Source organism: Musca autumnalis, unplaced genomic scaffold, assembly GCF_047663935.1.
Source record: "Musca autumnalis isolate F117 unplaced genomic scaffold, ASM4766393v1 scaffold_2, whole genome shotgun sequence".
Classification (NCBI taxonomy): domain Eukaryota; kingdom Metazoa; phylum Arthropoda; class Insecta; order Diptera; family Muscidae; genus Musca; species Musca autumnalis.
Genome location: NW_027411755.1, coordinates 2,699,891 through 2,720,801, shown reverse-complemented (window position 1 = coordinate 2,720,801; position 20,911 = coordinate 2,699,891).

Below are 20,911 nucleotides of genomic sequence, written 5' to 3'. Positions count from 1 at the left end.
ATTAAAACAACTTTAATTTATTAGTGGGAAAAAATTAGCGATGAAGACTATAGTTTCAGATCTCGCCACAGATCTTCATCAGTTCCCTTGTTTTTTTTTTAACAAGAAACTTTTGAAACAACGACTATGGGATTAAGCCTGACTAGTTTGAAACAAAAAAAAAAAATAGAAGTCGTCATCCCAAATAAAAAACGCCAACCCTCCTAATTGTGAGACCGGGCACCGTCGAAATGTTGTTTATTGCTGTAGTATGCAATACCAACAAATTAGTTATGTGTTTTTCGCTGAGAATCAACGAACGCATAGCAGTGGGAAAGACTTGGTTTTGTTTGCAAATGAAGTTGCTCGAGTTTAGGTAGTGTCAAAAAAATTCTCGATCAGAGTGTTTCTTTGCACACGTATCTATTTGAGCGGGCAATTGACATTTGGGTATAAAAAGTTTCTTGTTGAAAAATAAGAAATAAGGGAACTGATGAAGACCTGTGGCGAGATGTGAAACTATAGTCTTCCCTGCCTTAACCCTTGGTAAACATCGCCAATTTTTTCCCACTAATAAATTTAAGTTGTTTTATTAAAATATTGAAACAACGACTATGGAATTAAGCCTGACTATATTGAAAAACAAATAGAAGTTGTTATCCTAAATAAAAAACGCCAACCCTCCGAAATTTGAAATTAAAAATATTTCCTTTATAAATTTTTCATTTGACAGTTTTTTTTCCTTTATAAAAGTTTTCATTTCTCATTTTCATAGAAACAGAATTGAGGAACAGGAAATAAAAATCGAAAAAATATACCCTCACATTGCAATGGAATACGAAGAGTTTTTGCTATGTTCAATGATGTGAGATCCAATTATATAGCCAAGGCGTACAGAGAAAGGAGTCTTGCCAGTGTCTGCACTTTTTGGGTACAAGGCGTGTATGCTAACAGTTAATAGTTTATCTTAAATTGTTATAAAAAATTACCTCCGTATTAAATAAATAGTTAACTCAATATTTACCTGCTGATGTTGTTTTAACTTCTTTACAAAATAAAAACATGTCGAAGCTGTTATCGATGCTCCTACCAATGATGTTAATAACGTTTAACAACAATACCATATCATAAACTATATGAGCACGCCGATAGTTATTTACTATAATCCTTTCTCTTCGAATATTTCAAATATTTTTTCAAGAAATAAATAAACATCATTTTTCTGTTGCTTTTCCTTCGACATGGATGCATGAATGGATGTTTCCTTCCAAGTGATAGGTATGTTGTCTGGAAAAACAAATAAACCTGAAATAGTTTTCTTAGTTTTATTATTTCTCTTTGTTTTCTAACAAAATAGTTGCCTTCGCCTTGCGCAAAGTAGAAAGAAGTTCCAAATAAAAATAATAGTTATACGCTTCAGCAAATTTTTAATGCAGTATTTTTACAACATCATTTCGCTTCAGCCAGTCAACCAAACGATCCTTGTTTTGCGAACATCTGTGTGTGTGTGTCCGTATGTGCGAAATAGGAAATGATAACGAGTATGAGGAATTGAAGACAAAAACGGTCTTTGCGTCTTGTTAACTTTTTGGAAAAATAAACAAAAAGGAATTTTTCTTGAGTTCACATGCAGCAAGGTTTGTCTTTTTTCTTCAGTTATTCTTTGGAGGATGTTTTCCTCACCTAAAGGGAAATTCTTAGAAAAGCAACACTCGTACACCTATCGCATTACATGATATTGATGGTGGAGAAAAACATATTTGTGTGAAGTTTAAGAAATATGTGCAACATAAAATATATTGATTGAAATATGGTTTTCGAGGTTAAAAATCAGTAAGCCTTGAAAATAAAAAGGTACTGTATATTTTTTTATACTATTTCATAGAAACAATTTTTGGCATTTCACTTACATAACTATTGTTATTCTGAATAATGTTACCATACATCCTATTACACATTCATGTGCATGTTTGTAGCTACATATATCTACCATATATATTTGTTATATTTTCTGAAGAAGGTATTACTCTCTACAGATGTCTAACGAATATTGCGCTTGAGTACTTGCTGCAATTGGTATTTGTATTATATGTATAACATAAATATGTTTATTGCATATTAGAGTGTACAGAATGCCTATTAAAATAAATTTTAAAGTTAAAACGTAAGGTAGGTCAAATTGGACCAATTTTTGACAAAAAGAGAACGGATGATTTTAGGAAAACAAACATTTGACCAATTGTCATTCGCAATTCTATTGGCAGTGGCAGAAAGTTATATTGGCAGTGGCAGATCGCATTATTCTACAACCGTGGTACTGTGAATTACACATTCACAGTTTTAAAATTAAGACAAAGGTCTCAGAGGCCAATAGGTCCATTGTGTATTATACTCTTTTTAAATTTAACCCTTTTCACAGCAGACAATACGAATGCAATGGAATCTAAAGTTGACATATGTATGTATAGTTGTCATACTTTATCGCAATAAATGTCTTTGTTGAAGTATGTGATGTTGCTGTTCAATAGACATTGTAGAAAGAAAATAAAAAATATGAAACATAAAGCCATACAACGAGAAAAACGTATAGGTACCAGTCACTTATTTTTTTAGATTAGAATTGTTTATGTTTGTAAACATTAAAGAAATCCAATGCTAACATGAGATATAAAGGGGGAGAAAAATGCTAAGCAAAGGTTTTTATCTTGGTGGTTTATTCCTTTTTTAGAGGATGTATACTAAATGATGTAATAATAATAATTGATGTGGAACACATATGCACCCATAAGAACGAATGCAAAAAATCTTACTATCAACAAAGCGAAGAATATGAACAAAATCTAAACACAACCGACTATGTTAAAGTTGCCATTAAACTGGGCATGAGATTGTTGCGGGTTTGTGGTATTGAACATACGATCAATACGTGTATGGTCCATTGTCTCAGCGATATCGTGAAGGAACGGCCGTTTTCTTTGAATATGTGAAGGGCAGTAACATAGGAAATGCTCAACCGCTTCCTCCTCTTCTTTCTGTTTCGCAGCTGCGGCAGTGGTCGTACTGACGTAGATTTAGGCACTTTGCATGGTTAACAAAATCCCTGTGACCGGTTAATATGGCAATAAATCTTGTCAGGTTCCGTCGATTTTGGCTCGATTTTGGACTATAGTAGTTTAACGAAAAAAGCAGACGAAATAGCTTTTTCGTTAAACTACTATAGTCCAAATACTAACTTAACAATTTTATTTTTACTTTTGAACTTATGGTGTTGACTGTCGTCAAATGTTCCTATTGATTTTGATTATGACCAGTATATCTCCAGGAAAAACACTGCAGTCTTCAAGTAGCCTCAGTGGATGTATATGTGTTTGCTTCTTCCGAGATGATACCCGAGCAGACTCCATAATTCAACTTAGAGCCATCCGTGTACACCTTGAAGTCGTAACTTTACGTGTATAGGAAAATATCGACTTAGTGACTAAGATTTGAGCAATTACTTTCGTTAACTGTTGGATTTCAGTTAATATAGATAATTTACAGTTTACTTAATTTTTATTCATCCGGCTGTTTGCACGTATGTATGTGTATTTGGGTATCGATTAACATTTCGTTTGTCCATTTTAGAACATACTAGATTTAGGATGGGAGAACAGTGTACGCATCAGCGAGCGGGTATAAAGTTGTACATAAGTAGTAAAGTCTTGTGTGAATAAGTGAAGTAACGTTAATAAAGCATAATTATTATCATTAGAACATGAAAGGAAATATCAGTTATATAAAATTAATACGGTAATTCAAATTTATCTGGCTTTGGCGACTAGCCAACAATCCGTTTTAAGTTGAGTATACCTGCAAATAATCCTAAAGGAAAGATTCACCAGTGTTGACAGTCCAAAATTATTGCGTGAGGAATATTTTCTTAAGTAAAAAGCACTAGACGTTCACCAAAAAAGAATTTGTAATATTCAGAACTATCGAAGGCAGTCTTAACTGGTCTCTTGATATGGTCCTAGTATTTCTTGCCAATATACTTTGGCAACGAAAATATGAGAAATAATCAGCCAAAGTGTGCCAGTAGTAAACGTCGATAATACCAAGTTGATTACGATATCAACGTCAACTAGCATTCTTTTCATCTCGAAGGAGAAAAACAACAAAACTCAATCGTATAATCACCATCGCCTTAACAGGCAAACATAAAAAATGTCGACTGTTCGCTCATAAAGAGCAGAGAAACTCTCACATTTTTGTTTCTATGGCACTCAATTGGTTATTAACGCCTGTGAAAGAAGTGGGCCGATATAGCTCTTTTTCGAACTTGACCTGGCAACAAATAAAAGACGCATAGGTTGAAAACTTTAGCGTTCTATTTCAAATTGATTGGATGCTAGACGGATTGATCATTTTATGCGCTCGAAAAATTATTATTTTAATGCGTTACAAACAGACTAACAAACATACTCCATTATTGTGGACTAGCAAAGCACCCGCGCTACCTTGTATGCAGAAAGGGAATAAAATATATCAAAACAATATTTAAAAGGAAATGGTGAACAAAAAATCTGTATTCCAGCTTTATATATAAGTATGAATTTCCAAAACCTCTTCATTATCTCCACCCTAAAAACTAAGTGTTATCCTAATACCAATTTTCACAATTCCACGCAATAACTCTACTTTCGTTCCTTTATAGTACGTATTTCGAAAACAACGTCCATATCTCAAACATATACGCCAAAAGTGACCCTAATACAAAAACTTAGAATTCTAACTCTATCCGTACACGCAATATTAAATTTAGCACCGATTAGTACTTAAGATTTGAGATCTGTGGAACATATTAACACAACCACATCCATATCTCAACCCTACACAAAAACAGTGACTATAATACCGAATTCCACATCTATTTCTACACACAATATTAAATTAGAACTTTTCGTACACATATGCAATAATATACCAAACATCTTTTTTATATCAATTCTACAAACCAATATTGATCCTAATACCAAAATTTTATATTTTAGCAAATACCAAAGAGTACCACATTTAGTACTATTCGTACACATAAGTACGAATTTCGAAAACTAACACCATATCTCAATCCCTAACCCCATTAGCAATTTTAATTCCACATTTCAGGATTTCAATTCTATCCGGCCACACAAATCCTAATTGTACCAAATTTATTAACAATTAGTACTTTTTGTACACTAAAGTATGAATTTCTCAATCTTAATTTACTCTCCAACAGTAAATTAACTCAAAATTTCAACATTCCTCTATTGCTTTACCCAAATCCATATTGTACCAAATTTAGTACTGTTTATTACTTTTCGTGCACATAAGTACGAATTTCCAATATTACCTCCTGTAATAGTAATCTTAATTTTCAAGATTCCAGCTCTATACGTTCACAGGTACATCTATTCATCAATCCATCAGTGACGCTCATTCTATTTGATTCTTAGTCTAGTACTTTTCGCACACTTCTAGAACGAATTTCCAAAAACCCAGCCTTATCGACCACCTTCGTCCCAAGACTAACCTTCATCCAAAACTTCTGGACTGTAGCTTCAGCAGTTTCGTCTGGACGTTGATTATTAGTCGGTCCGCCCCACAAATGATACCATTTTAGTACATTTTAGTACTTTTCGCACCCTTCTATGACGAATTTCCAAAAACCCAGCCTTATCGACCACCTTCGCCCCAAGACTAACCCTCAAACAAAATTTCAGGATTCTAGCTATAGTCGTTTCGTCTGGGCGTTGATTACACTGTGCGACAAAAAAAAAAATGACAAGGAAAATCGAGAAATTGACATAAATGATTATATCCTAACTGGGTTCGTTATGGTCATTCATGATACAGCTATTTATGTCAATTGCTAGGGTTAATTCCGTAAATGCCACCAAAGTAGGAGTGAGTCCCATCATTGTAGTTTTTTTGGACCACACCAAATTGTGCATGTGAGAGCCCATATGACACCTATATTTTCACTGAACCATAGCCGTAGACCTCTAATGTATTTTCGCATGCAATATAAGTAACCAATGGCTTATCCTAACTACGAATTTAAGTTGAAAGTATTAAAAATACGCAATTTTGGCAGGTCCTATCTGTGTTTTTTTATATTTTTTTTCAAATATATTTTCACCACAAATGTTTTTAAAGCTGTTTAAATTGAACGCAGAACATCTTCTGTATGAATTTATAATGAAAAACCATCAATATGATATTAATATTTTTCAATCACAACGACAATCTGTATGAAAATTGGAAAATATGGCCCTAAAACCTATATATCAAAAACAAGTGCTGCTAAGAATGTTATATGTTATGGTTACAGATTTCTTTTATTCAGAGACTCATAATGAAATTTCATTTGGAACATTTCTTTCTTTAACAATATTCTCAAAAAGTAAAGGATTTTGCTAGATTTTGTTCCAGTATGGAATTACGTAAAATTAACAGTCCAAAATTAAATCATATAATTTCATCTTAATATATATACATTTGTAATCTAATTTTTTTAAGGAAATAGTGTAGATAGATTTATGGTTTATTTTGCAACTCATAGTGAAATTTTGCGTAGAATTTTTCATCCTTTGACACATTTCACCTATAACCAAGTTTTATATTACTTCATGTATCAACTAGAAAAAAGAAGGAAACATTTTTCATCAAAAAAATTGGGAAATATTTTCATGCTTTTTCAGCAAAATTGATACTGAATTTTAATGCTATAGAATGTAAATAGACATTTCATTTCTTTGATGACCTTTGGTGGAATTTGACGAAGAATATTTTTCTCTGACATCATCTCTCTAAAATTATGTTTTGTGGGACAATTTTGAATAAACTCAGATGAAGTCCGACTTTAACACTAAAACGTGTTTTTCATTTTTAGAGATTCCTGGCGATTAGACAAGAGTTACAGATTTGGTGTATTCTGAGACCTATAGTAAAATTTTATGGCAAACAATTTTGTAATGAAATCGGATTTGATACGATCACATTCTTAATGAGTTTTTGAAAGATTTTCGAAAAAAGGACAAAAAAGACCCCTTTGATGAAGCGCATGAGGGTTAAAATTTTTAACAAAAATATTTCCCACGCCCTCCTAAGTAAAGTTGCCAAAGACACTATATTCCAAGATATCTAAACTTAAATATTTCGAAAAATTTAAAAATGGGCGGAACTTGTCCCGCCTATTTTGGTTACTTCCCGACGTAAACTTTAAAAACGCCGATACACGTGTCTCATGTTTTTAGCTCTACTTTCATAATCTACTCGATTTTCCTTGTAATTATTTTTTTTTGTTGTCGCACAGTGTTATTAACGGCTCTATAAGAAGTGGGCCGATATAGCTCTTCTCCAAACTTGACCTGACAACAAATTAACCCTCTCATCCCCAAAATTTTTTCCTTGTGCCAATAAGTATTTTGAAAACATATGATTAAATAATATGTCAAAACAAAGTTATAACATAAATTTCGGATCGTTACTCCCCCCGTTTCGGAAGATACAGTACATTATTTCTGAAATTTATTTGGCCATTATTTTGTGGAATTGTGTAAATAAAAATGTTTTAATCCTTCAGGAAGGTTCTTTTAGTCTTACTTTTGTTGAATCAAAACTAAAATTTAACATAAAGCTCATATATTTTGATTTAGAAAAGATTAGATAATTTGTACTGTACACAACGAATTTTAATTTTCACTGAAGTTCTAGACTTTACACTGAATAATGCACCGTAGCTATGTTGATCGAGACACATCCGATATTTTTTTGTTGTAACAAGATTAAACAGACTCCTGAGTATACTTTTGAAAAGAATTCAAAGCAGAATATGTAAAATAGCGGTACTTCGACGCCCATAAAGACAATGTTGCATATATGCAACACCGGGGATGAGAGTGTTAAAGACGCATATGTTGAAAACTTTAGCGTTCTATCTCAAATTGATTGGATGCTAGACGGACGGACAAGTCTATCTGATCATTTTATATGCTCGAAAAATTATTATTTTAATGCGTTACAAACAGACAAACAAACTAATTCCATTGTGGTGGATGGTATACACATAACAACGAAACACATACGCCACCCGTTACATGCAAAATGAATGTCTGTTAATTCTACGCCATATGGGACCCCCTTCTCTTAGTCGAAACAACTTACCCCATTTCATAAAAAGTTCGTTTCCGTATTTTAAAATGTAATTAACTATTTTATAAGTTAATAATACCTAAAGTTTATTTAGGTATTTCATTTGAAAAATCCTACTAATGGTAGTATCTATTTGACCTTTTTCATAAGCAGAATTTAATGGAGTGTTTGTTTTCATCCCCCTTTTGAGAAGTGTATCAACTTTGTTAAACAAAGTACCAGCTGTCAATTTAAACAAAAATGTGTTGAGGCAATAAAAAACTTTTCAGAAAAAACACATGGGCTGGGTATAGGGGGATTATTGAATAAACAACTTTTATGGCAAATTAAGTTTGAAGTATTTATCTTTTTATCTATGCGAATCGGTTACACTTCATAAAAATCATATTTTATTGTTGGTTGTTATGAAATTGTTACCTGACGGTGGTGATGGTTTGAAAGCTTTCAAATAAATTAACGTTCTTTGTTAATACATTAATCAGACTAATTTTAATCGTTTGTCATAAAATATTCGTAAAGCCAACTGAAAGATGGCATTAATAAAATTTTTTTATATCTAAAAGTAACAAGCAGATTACCTGCTGTTGGTGATTGATGACACTTAATTTTTTGTGACCACAAGAGCAACCTTTTTATTATTCAACTACTTATCCCCTTTGAAATTTGACATTTTAATTCTTTTGATTTGTGTCGAAGTGACCGAGAGAGTGTTCATTGCCTTAGTGTTTTAATCCTTTTCGTGTCATAAAAATCAAAACATTTAATGATTTATATTTTTGTCGTTTTGTGTGTCTTTATTAAAAATTCGTCGAACGACAAACGACGATGAGGTAATGGGCAGAATGTGCCAAACCGCAAAAAGTTTTGTTGTTTACAAATAGAAAACAAGCCATTAAATTAATCTTATTTTGAAAGTAATTTCTGAAATTCGATTAAATGTATAACAACAGCAGCGACAACAAAACAAAAAATACATAAAAAGAGTGTTTGTACAACTTTGTTGTGTGGCTAACAAAGGAGGGGAAGTCCGCTAAATAAGAAGTTCATAAAGACGAAACATCATTGACCCCCTCAAGGCATAGGCCATGATTATTCGTTGTTGTTGTTGTTGGCGTCATGTCGTCAAATATGTATTGTGACGAGTTAGGTTTGAGTTTTATGAATTCAGAATTTTTTGCTCTAAAACTCATAAAATCAAAATCGGTATAAACACATCTTATTTTGAAACTTTTTACATACATTTATGAAAAGCTCAGAAAATTTATGAAAGATGTATATTCAACTAGAATAATAACGGGATTACTGACAGTGTAAACAATGTAAAATTGTCTAGGCTTCGTGCAATTGGTGCAAAAATTTTGCCGCACCTCGTACAGTCAACAACAGGAGACACGATTTTCGTGGAAAAATATGAAGCAAATAATATGATTATGTTCAATAATAAAAAATATTTTATGGCATATTGTTCAATAAAGCATAAACCATTATATGACCCACTATCCAATAGGGGCATGAATTTATATTATTGCGGAAGCAGAGTCTCTGTGCGGCTTCATATTGGACAAACAAACAAAAAATATATTTTATTTTTATTTTAGCAGTATTCGTTTTATTAACAAAAAACGTAGGATGCCTGTAATCGGCTTGTCTGTAAATAACAAATCAGTCTTCTCTTATTAAGATATGTACGAGGAGTTCAGGCCAAAATGTGTAATAACAAATTTTAGTGGATTTCTAAATTATTAACAATTCACTGAAGAATGGGAAAGAAAAATGGTAAACAAATAATGAAGGGGCGTCTAACAAATGACAAAAAAGTTCTGCAATGTCCCAAAAATACTGCAAATGATGAGGAATGTACCAAAATGTACACATGTACATTAATGTGGTTGTAGAAAAATCGATGTCCGATTTTTGTATGCGGCATTCCCTAGAGTGTTTAGTTTTGTTAAATTTAAAGATTGCCAAAGTTTGAGCACAATCAGAATATGTTTACACGTTCCACTGGGCCCTCGAAATTTTCAAAATAATTTGTATGGGACCAAGGCGAGTTTTTAGGAAATCGCTCTCCAGACCACATTTATTGTCCAATCTATGAGAAAATGTTACCAGTTCATTGCTGTGGCTAGAAAAACATCCTACAAAAATTTATATAAATCGGGTTAGACTTTGATATTGCTCCAATAGTATATTTGGCCAATTGGGTCCCTTTAATGTAGACATATATTAAAATCCAGCAGATTTTCACAATTTTTTGCAGGATTACTTGTTTAGCCACAGAAATGAACTGGTAAAATTTTCTCTTCGATTCCAATTTCTTGAAAATTCACCTTTAGCCCCATACAAATTACTATGGAAACTTTGAGGCCCCAGTGGCACGTGTTAATATATTCCGATTGTGCTCAAATTTTGACAATCTTAAAATCTAACAAAAATAAAGGCTTTAGGAGGTGCCATTTTAAAAAAAATCCGACATCGTTTTTTGTCTTTGCGTTGAAACCAGACTAATGTACATGTAATGCACTGTAGAAACCAAACTGTGGCTTCGTTCATAAACTTTACGAACTAATGTAAGAAAATTTCAAAATGCTGGGTGTAAAACTAATTGCACCATACAAACATTAACATACATTTTTAATTGTACCATTGTCCATTTTAAATGAAAATTAAAAATAAAATGTTGCAAATAATAAAAAATGGTGCAGGAATGGATCGATTACATACACATAGATATATTTAAAATTAAAAATGTCAGTTATGGTTTCAGGATTATCACTTTAAATGGAAGGAATGTTCATAGATGAGAAAAATAAAAAAAAAAAAAAACAGTAAATCGCCGAAGTGTTTTTTAAATAAATCGCGGTAAAAGTTCACACTCTTGGGGTTTTTTAGGTTTTCACGATTTTGCTTGGAAGCCGCAAGTTCCATCGAAATGGGATTAGAGAAAATATTGTAGCTGTGAACATTTTCTACAAGAATACCCCTAAGGATATTTTCGTAGGTTATTAAATTTTTGAGCTGCCTTTAACATCCGTTGAAGGTAGTGAGCTAACATGTGCCGCGCGTTCTCCCATAAGAACGTTAAAAACTTGGGTTGGGCGATGGGCTAGTAACTCACCCCGTCAAAACACCGCCTACCATGAAAAAACAAAGAAAAAGAAGAAAAACAAACCCCTCAAAAGTTGACGAACCCCGCAAACGTTTTAAGGACCATGATCTGCGAATCTGCACCTGGAATGTCAGGACTCTTTACAGAGCAGGTGCAATTTGCGCACTGGCGGATATACTTGGCAAGTACAAAGCTGATACTATCGCCTTACAGGAAGTGCGATGGAACCGGGCAGACGTAAAAATAATAATAAACGATTACTCACTGTATTATAGCTGCCATGAAACGAAAAATGAGCTAGGTGTTGGATTTATGGTAAATAGGAGGCTTAAAAATCTGATGAGAGAATTGCCACAATCCGAATAAAAGCAAAGTTTTTTAACATCAGTCTCATTTGCGCCCATGCCCCGACCGAAGAGAAAGATGAACAGACCAAGGATATATTCTACGAGCGCCTAGAGAGAGCATATGGCCGCTGCCCTGGCCATGACATTAAGATTGTTCTAGGAGATTTTAATGCTAAACTTGGGAGAGAAAATATCTTTGGTCCCACGATCGGAAAGTTCAGCCTTCATGAGGTAACATCCGACAACGGAATGAGGCTGATCGATTTCGCAGCTGCAAAAAACATGGTAGTGAGCAGTACCAGATTCCAACACCTCGACATACACAAGGCCACGTGGATATCCCCTGATGGGAAAACAAGAAACCAGATTGATCATGTTGTGATAGACGGAAGACACCCGTCAAGTGTGTTAGATGTCCGATCGATTCGAGGAGCGAACATCGATTCGGACCATTTCCTTGTAGCAGCAAAGGTACGCACTCGCTTTAATGTTGCGGCAAAAGTGCGATCTAACACAGGACGGAAGCTGGCTGTCGAGAAGCTGCAAACACAACAGATAGCACAAGCCTATTCCGCTCAACTGACCCACATACTGGAAGAGGGAACTGCTTGTCCCGATAATGTGGAAGCGCGGTGGCAAAGAATAGCCCACTCACTTCAAACTGCCGCAAAATCTGTTTTTGGGTACCAAAAACCTAAAATATCTAAAAAAACCTAAAAATCTATGGTACGATCAGAAGTGCCGTAAGGCTACTGAAGAAAAGAACGCGGCATACAGAGCAACCCTGCATTCAGTAGCAACACGAAGCGCGAAAGAAAAATATCGAGAGAAGCGTATTTTCAGAAGAAAAAAGAAAGAGCAAGAAAAACGTGAGCGTGAGAAACTCGAGATGTTCAGGAGTCAGAATGAAATCCGCAAATTTTACCAGATTGTAAAGCACCAAACTGAAGGGTACGGTGCAGGCACATTCTCCTGCAAAGATCATGAAGGGAATCTGGTAACTGATACAGATTGCGTAGTGAGGATCTGGAAGGAGCATTTCATGAAGCTCCTAGTATCGAATATGGGCGGCGATGAAGATACACCAGAACCAATCGCAAACGACTACGTTGAATGTATTCCACCTACCCAAGCGAGGTCATGACAGCAATTAATCGGCTGAAAAACAATAAAGCGGCAGGAGCTGATGGGCTGCCCGCCGAACTGTTCAAGACCGGTGGCGAAATGCTGATAAAAAGTATGCATCAGATAATAACCGAAATTTGGCAAGAAGAGAGTATACCCAACGATTACAACCTCAGCCACCTATGTGCCATATACAAGAAAGGAGACAAGACGGTGTGTACAAACTACAGAGGCATAAGTCTGCTCCAAATCGCATACAAAGTGCTGTCGAGTGTGCTGTGTGAACGTTTAAAACCCATGGTCAATAACATAATCGGGTCATACCAATGCGGTTTTTGACCTGGTAAATCGACAATTGACCAAATCTTCACACTGCGCCAAATACTGGAGAAGACCCACGAAAGACAGATCGACACATACCACCTGTTCGTCGACTATAAGGCCGCCTTCGACAGCCCAATTAGATCATCGGTGTTTCAAGCCATGTCTGAGTTTGGTATCCCTGAAAACTTATACGATTATGCAGGATGAAATTGGCTAATACAAGATCAGCTGTTAAAGTAGAAAAGAACCTCTCGGAACCTTTTGAAACGAAACGAGGTTTCAGGCAAGGTGACAGCCTATCGTGTGACCTATTTAACATTCTATTGGAAAAGGTCATACGAATGTATATACCGATAGAGATAAAAATAGCACTATATACAATAAGGATATAATGTTACTGGCCTACTCAGACGATATTGATATAATAGGTCGATCAACACGATCCGTAACAGCCACCTTTGCGAAAATTGAAAAAGTGTCTGCCAAAGTGGGTCTGGCAGTCAACTGCGATAAGACAAATTTTATGGTATCAACACGCAAGACGTCCAGTAGACTCGGACCAACTGTTGATGTTCAGAACTACAATTTTGAGGTAGTAAATGACTTTATTTACCTCGGCACCGCCATAAATAAAACGAACAACATCAGTTTTGAAATCAAAAGAAGAATAATATTGGCCAATAGATGCTACTTTGGTCTAAGTAAACCGTTTAAGAGTAAAACCACCTCTCGTCAAACAAAACTTACGCTCTACCAGACACTGATACTACCCGAAATTATGTATGGATATGAAGCATGGGTACTTGCGAAAGCAGATGAGGCAGAACTTGGTGTGTTTGAGAGAAAAATTCTTCGAATGATTTATGGACCAATGTGCGTTGACGGTGAATACCGACGTCGTATGAACCACGAGCTATACCAGCCGACCGACATCGATATAGTAAAACGTATCGAACTACAACGATTGCGTTGGCTTGGCCATGTCAGCAGGATGGATAAAGATGCCCCCGCCAAAAAGGCATTTGAATACGAGCCACTCGACGGTATACGCCCCAAGGGAAGGCCAAAACTCCGATGGAAGGACCAAGTTGAAGAAGATATCACAAAACATGGCATCCAAAATTGGAGAAGTAAAGTAAAAGATCGGTGCGTTTGGAAATCTATTCTTAGTTCGGCTTATGGAACAAGACGTTCTGTTTAATATAAAAACCATCTAAGTAAGTAAAGTATTACATTTTTGAGATATAGAAGTTCAAATTGGGACAATTCACTGACTCTATCGCTTTATTAGACAATCAATGAAATCAACTATCTTATCTCGATTATATGGAAATTCGGCCTTTAGTTAAAATATACTTTATAATTTCATTCAGTTAGGGTAATAGAGGAATATATGTATGCATATACACTAGAGTTATGACTTTGTTACAACCTCGTATCCCTATATCATATTTTGATGAGTTTTCACCTAAGAGATTTTGTACAATATCTAAATTATAAGGTAAATCGATAAAAAATAACGCACACAGTTATTTGAAAAATTTGTATATGTGTTTTTTGGCAAACCTTTGGGGTCACTACAAGCAGATATATAACAGAAAATAGTCATTGGAGCTACACGACGTAACCAAAATAGCATAACTTTTTGTTTCTCACTAAACTTATCATCACATTATTAAAAATATATAATTTTATATCATATATAATTTTATTTCATATATCATATCAATAAAAATTGGTTTGTGCGGGACTTGTATCAATATTTAAACGAAATAAAAGTTATGTTAGTCAATAATAGGCAAAAGGTCATTCATTCGAGCAACTGGAAATTATTTTTTTTTTTTCAAAAATAAAAATTTTCAAAGATTTTTGTGCGTGACCTTTTTTCATAATTAAATATAATAAACGTTAGAGGCAAAAGTTAATTCATTCCCGCTACAGGAAAACATTTCTGAGAAAAAAGGTCAAAAAGTCATAACCCTAATATTCACATATATTATTCTTTATTTAACAATCGATGTGGACATTTATAAAAACAACTCTACTTAAACCGCCAAGTGTGAAAGCATTTAACCCAACAGTGTTAAAAACCTTGCACCTGTTTCTGAAATATTGCTTCCAGTGCAGCTTGCGGCAGATTTTTTTGTGCAGCTGGACGTGTTAAACTATGGCTACAATAAATGTTGAATTAATAAATATTTTATGTATTTCTCAGTTGTTCGTTTTTTATTTTCTCTTCAGGTTCAGTTGTCATCAATGAAGAAGAACAAGGATTTTTATTTTGACAAATTTTCGTTGTCTACATATATGTACATATATGAATGTATGTTCGTACAAACAGATGTACATACTGATGTGGATATCCAGGGGGCAGAACATACGGGTGGATGAAATATAAAAATGTTTTTAATTGACATTCAGGGATTAACGTGATTCATTATATAAATACTTTATGCATTTGTACACTGTTAAGCTCTTCGAATAAATTGCTTGTAATCCATCATGTGATTTGGTTGCTTGTCAATTGCAAACGCAAACCAAAAAATGAAAACTCCGTTCAAGGTTTGTAGTAAATTTTTAATCTCTCAAAATATTTACCTAAACAATTTGAAAGATTCACACGATTGATTCGGGGTTTTTTATGAGATTGTCCAACAGAGTGGCAGTATCTATAAGTATTGGTACATATATGTATGTAAATGAATGTCAGATATATATGTTAAGTTTTGGAGCATGTGCCAGCTACATTTCATTTAAACTGTCAATTTGTCATGATAGCTTCATTTCAATTGCAAACATTCGAAAAAACATACACCCATACACTCTTAGTTGTTGCTCAACAGGCTAACTGAAAATTTCTGCGATTTTGCCAGTACAATTTGGAATTACCTACTAGTTGTTATGATTGGGTTTGACACAGTGTGGGAAAATAACAAAAAATAAAAAAAAAACCCACACATTTGAAAATAACATTTAAAATATGTCAACGTTGTTGTTGTTCTCGTTGTACATACTAGTTGGAAGCATGTTCATGGTCATCCCGACGGACAGAATTAGAATTGTGAAATATACTTTTTTTTGTCGAAACAAGACCAGGCCAAAAAATAAAACAAATTGAAAAACCCCGCTTTAAATATTTTGTGAAATGAATGAATGTTATGAAAAATGCAAACAATTTCCATGTCATTTAATTTTGAAGCAAACAAGCTAGAGTATTTGCTTGCATATTGGTGTATAATAGGGTGGATCAATTTTTTATTAATTATTAAATTGCTACATTAAAGTGCAAAAAGTGGCATCGATTAAGAAATTAATGTATCTAGTCAAACCAATTCACCTGGTTACAGTGACAATTCGTTTATATATTCTTGGTTTATTATTTTGACAATAAAGTTGAATATTTATTAGTTATTCCAAAGCAACTAATGTTGTCCATGAAAGCGCTTATTTTATGGGAAATTTATTTGTCACACATCAGGGAGCCTGTTTTTCTACTTTCTATACAGAGATAATGAAGAAGAGTTTTAATCTAAATATCAATATTTCTAATTTACAAAAAATTTCGTTCCTCCCCACAACGATAGCCCGTTACACTTGTAGATGTGTATATTTTGACAGTAAACATACTCCTAAGTTTATGTCTTTGTGAAAAAGTATATAAACATATGACCAAAAGTTGCCATGTATTTGTGTTGGAATGTAAAAGGTCAAAAACAAACATTACTGTGCCTTCCTTTTTCGATGCGGCCAAGAATGACAATAATAACAACAAATGACCAAAAGAGCAATAACTACGACAGCAGCAAGCATCAGCAACACAACACAAATAACAGTCATGCCACCAGCAAAAGGCGGCAACAAATGTTGAATGCAGGTTAAGGACATATGGTCAACACATTTTTGTGGTTGCTTTATGAAATATTAATTGGCCCAGAGACACAGAACGACAGCATGACAAACTTGGCATCGGCCCGAACAACATTCCCAAGGATATGACACATCGTCAGCTTGTCGTAGACGAAGTGTCGGAGTAGTAGGAGGATTGCAACTAGAATTCGAAAAATGACTTTGGACAACTCGATGTCGACGAAAATGACCCTCAGATTTTTATTTTTCTTTCTTCATTATGTTATTGTTTCTAACTTTATATTTTTGTTGTGCTGGCTGGCATTCTCTGTTAAGCATCACATTAATATTAAAAATTAAAAGTTTCACTACATGATGAAGGACATGCATATTTTAAATGCCGAGATTATGTATGAGTTTTGTAATGAAACACAATTTTATGTTTTGCTGTTTTTTTGGTAATAACCAAAGTTGATAATTTTATGTATAGAGAATAAATGAAATATGAGTATTATGAAATTAATTTTTGATGAGAAACAATAATATTTTATTCAACATTTTATTTATTTTTTTCCTTTTTGCTGTAGAATGAGTAATGATAAAACTTAGCTTTGGAAAATTTGCAGATAATAGTGTGTTTGTATATAAACGGATTTAATAAGACCCACTGGTTGTCACATGACAATTCCATAAAGAAGGTTAACCCGGGAAAAATCTCTAATGCAAAGGGCGTTTAAGTTTACAAATCACTCTTTGGTTTCCAGTAGTTGCGATTTTTTTTGCTATTTATAGATCTAATAATAACAAAAGTGGCTACAATAAATAAACTCATGATAGACGTTCGTTAGATTTTTGAGCTTCGTTGTATATTCAATTACTTGGTAACCATATATCGCCCTGTTTCTACTCATTAGTTTTTTTTTAATTTGCTAATGCAATTACAGACATTTCTTTCATATTCTTAAATGTATGTAATTTGTAAGCGAAAATGTATGCAAATGTGTATATAGACCAAAATTTACAATATTCGCCGCAAAAAGTTTGTAAACAAATTAAAAAATAAAAAAAAAACTTCATACAGTCAGTCGAAAGTTGTTTCTCCTAAAATTTATTAAATATGGATGAATGCGGCTATTGAAATTTGTGCATGGATTAAATTTAAAAACATTTTCATTCTTAATTGAACAACTGTTCTTAAAAATAGAATTTTTATTTTCTTATTATTATTTTCTTGAATTCTAGTGGTCACAGAATAACTAGTAATTCAGTGCGACATGCCCTTGTTAAAATAACGGGCTAGTAGCGGGTTTTGTAAGAAGTTACGACTAGCAAAAAGTAATATAAAACACATTATTTAGTAGGGATTTGTTTAATGGGGAATGATCTGATATGATTATATTTTAAAGGAGCTTTTTAAGCGATCTTTGAAAAAAGAACCAAAAAGAAATGGGTCTTTGATGGTCCGGATTAGGGTTAATATTTCTAACAAATATTTTCCACACATTCTTGTCAGTTAAGTTGCCAATGACACTATACACATCAAATTCAAGGATTCCATGGTATCTGAACTCTAATATTTTGAAAAAATAGAAATGAGCAGAACGTGCCCCGCCTACGAGGGCAGTTCGGAAACTTCTTAGCCTAGCACAAAAAGCGCGGTATAAACAGAAAAAAGTTATGTGTTTTGGAAACTTCCATCTCTGTTATGAACACATGTTAAATTTTGTTTCGATCTGGCAACTCCTTCATATAGAAACAGGTGTTCAAAAAAGACGCATCCGCAATTTTTTTACAATGGAAAATTAGAAATGCGTGCTGTCATTAAATATTTACATAAAAAAGGTTTATCGGGACAAGAAATTCATAATGTGTTAGGTGAAAGTGCTCCTTCATATGCAACAGTAAAAAATTGGGTTGCTGAATTTAAACGTGGTCGTACAAGCATTGAAGATGAACCACGTAGTGGACGTCCAAAAACAGCAACAACAACAGAAATTGTAGCCAAAGTGATATGGTATTAAATGATCGACGAATGAAAGTGCATGAAATTGCTAATATCGTGGGCATCTCAAATGATCGAGTCCATTTAATTTTGCATGAAGAACTACAGATGAAAAAGCTTTCTGCAAGATGGGTGCCGCAGTTGTTAACAGTCGATCAAAAACGCATAAGAATGAACATTTCTCAATCTTGTGTGGATCGTTTTAAGCGAAATAAAATGGATTTTAAGCGTCGTTTCATAACTGAGATATGGATCCACCACTATACTCCAGAGACAAAAGAACAATCCAAACAATGGACTAAAGCTAGAGGAAGTGCCCCAAAGAAGGCAAAAACAATTCAATCGGCTGGTAAGGTTATGGCAACGACTTTTTGGGACTTCAAAGGTATTTTATTGATTGACTATCTGCAAAAGGGTAAAACAATAAATTCAGAGTACTATTTCAACCTTTTGGATCAATTAAATGTACAAATTTGAGAAAAACGTCCTGGCTTACAACACAAAAAAATAATTTTTCATCAAGACAACGCACCAGCGCACAAGAGTGTTTTAACAATGGCTAAAATCAACGAATTAAAGTACGAGTTGCTTGACCACCCACCTTATTCTCCTGATTTAGCTCCCAGTGACTTTTACTTGTTCCCAAATCTAAAAAAATTCCCTGCTGGGAAGCGTTTTACCTCAAATGAAGATGCAATTACAGTTGTAAACCACTATTTTGAAGACCTTGAGGAAAACTATTTTAATCAAGGGATAGAATTGCTAGAAAAGCGTTGGACTAAGTGTATTGAAGTTTCAGGAGATTATATTGAAAAATAAAAATATTTTTAAAAAAATTAACTATTCTCTTTCATTGATAGGCTAAGAAGTTTCCGAACCGCCCTCGTACTAAGGTCACTTCCCAATGTAAACTTCAAAAATACCGATACTTGTGTCACATATTATATTAGCTCTATTTTCATAATCTATCAGAACCACACAGACTACCTTTGAAAGAATCCTCGAACAGCCCTATAACTGGACATAAGCGAACATTTTAACTGAGGGACCCTAATATGGTCTTTCTTCGAAATTATTTAAGTTTGAGAGAAACATTCCGATGTGCAATGGTTATGCCTTTAAGAATGGACTAACCCACGAAAAACATTATTTTGCTGTAAACAGGGCCACAAAGAGTAAACATTTTAAAAATGTCCTCTAACAGCCCTTAAACGCTTTTATGGGAAAGTTTTTAAGTTTTGTGAGGGAGGTACCCGAAGGTGTTGTCCAATATAGACATTCTTGGAACTTTTTTGGTCAAATAAGATAATCAATTCGTAAGTAATGGTCTCTTTAGAAATTTTAGATGGTGACGACAGGTTTTTTATCTCAGGAAGTATGAACTTGCCCTTGTAAAAGTGGTAACGAAGAAAACATGACAATTTGGTCTAGAACTGCACTTGTACACCAAATTTAGCACCTAGAGGGGTTATCATGCGCTCCAGCCAGACAGACGGACGGACATGGCTATATCGACTCCAAATTGTCTAAAACGTATTTCGTCCAAACAAACTTGGGATCTAAAACAATTATTTCGATAAAAACATTTTCATCGTATCGAATATAATATACCCTCGTTAGACTAAAGGCTGAGGGTATAAAAAGCCAATGTATACTACAGATTTCAAAGTTTTGTAATAAATAATCATTATTAGCAATGAATCTTCTCGCTTACAGGTGTGATGGACCGTCAAAAATATTTCTTTAATTACAGAATTATAGATGTGATGACAAAAAATATATATGGGGATTTCTGAGTGAAATCGGACACTTTTTCAAGATGAGGTTTTTGATTTCCTTTATTTTTTGCTGTGGTGATGCTGCTGATTACCAAAACATTTTTGTATATTTTCAGATTTTTTTTTTTGACTAACTGTTCCAGAGATATCGCGCCTTGGAAAAGTCAAATTTTGTAAAAACTACATGCAAAGAAATACTCATAACTTCTTTAATGTTGGTCCAAAT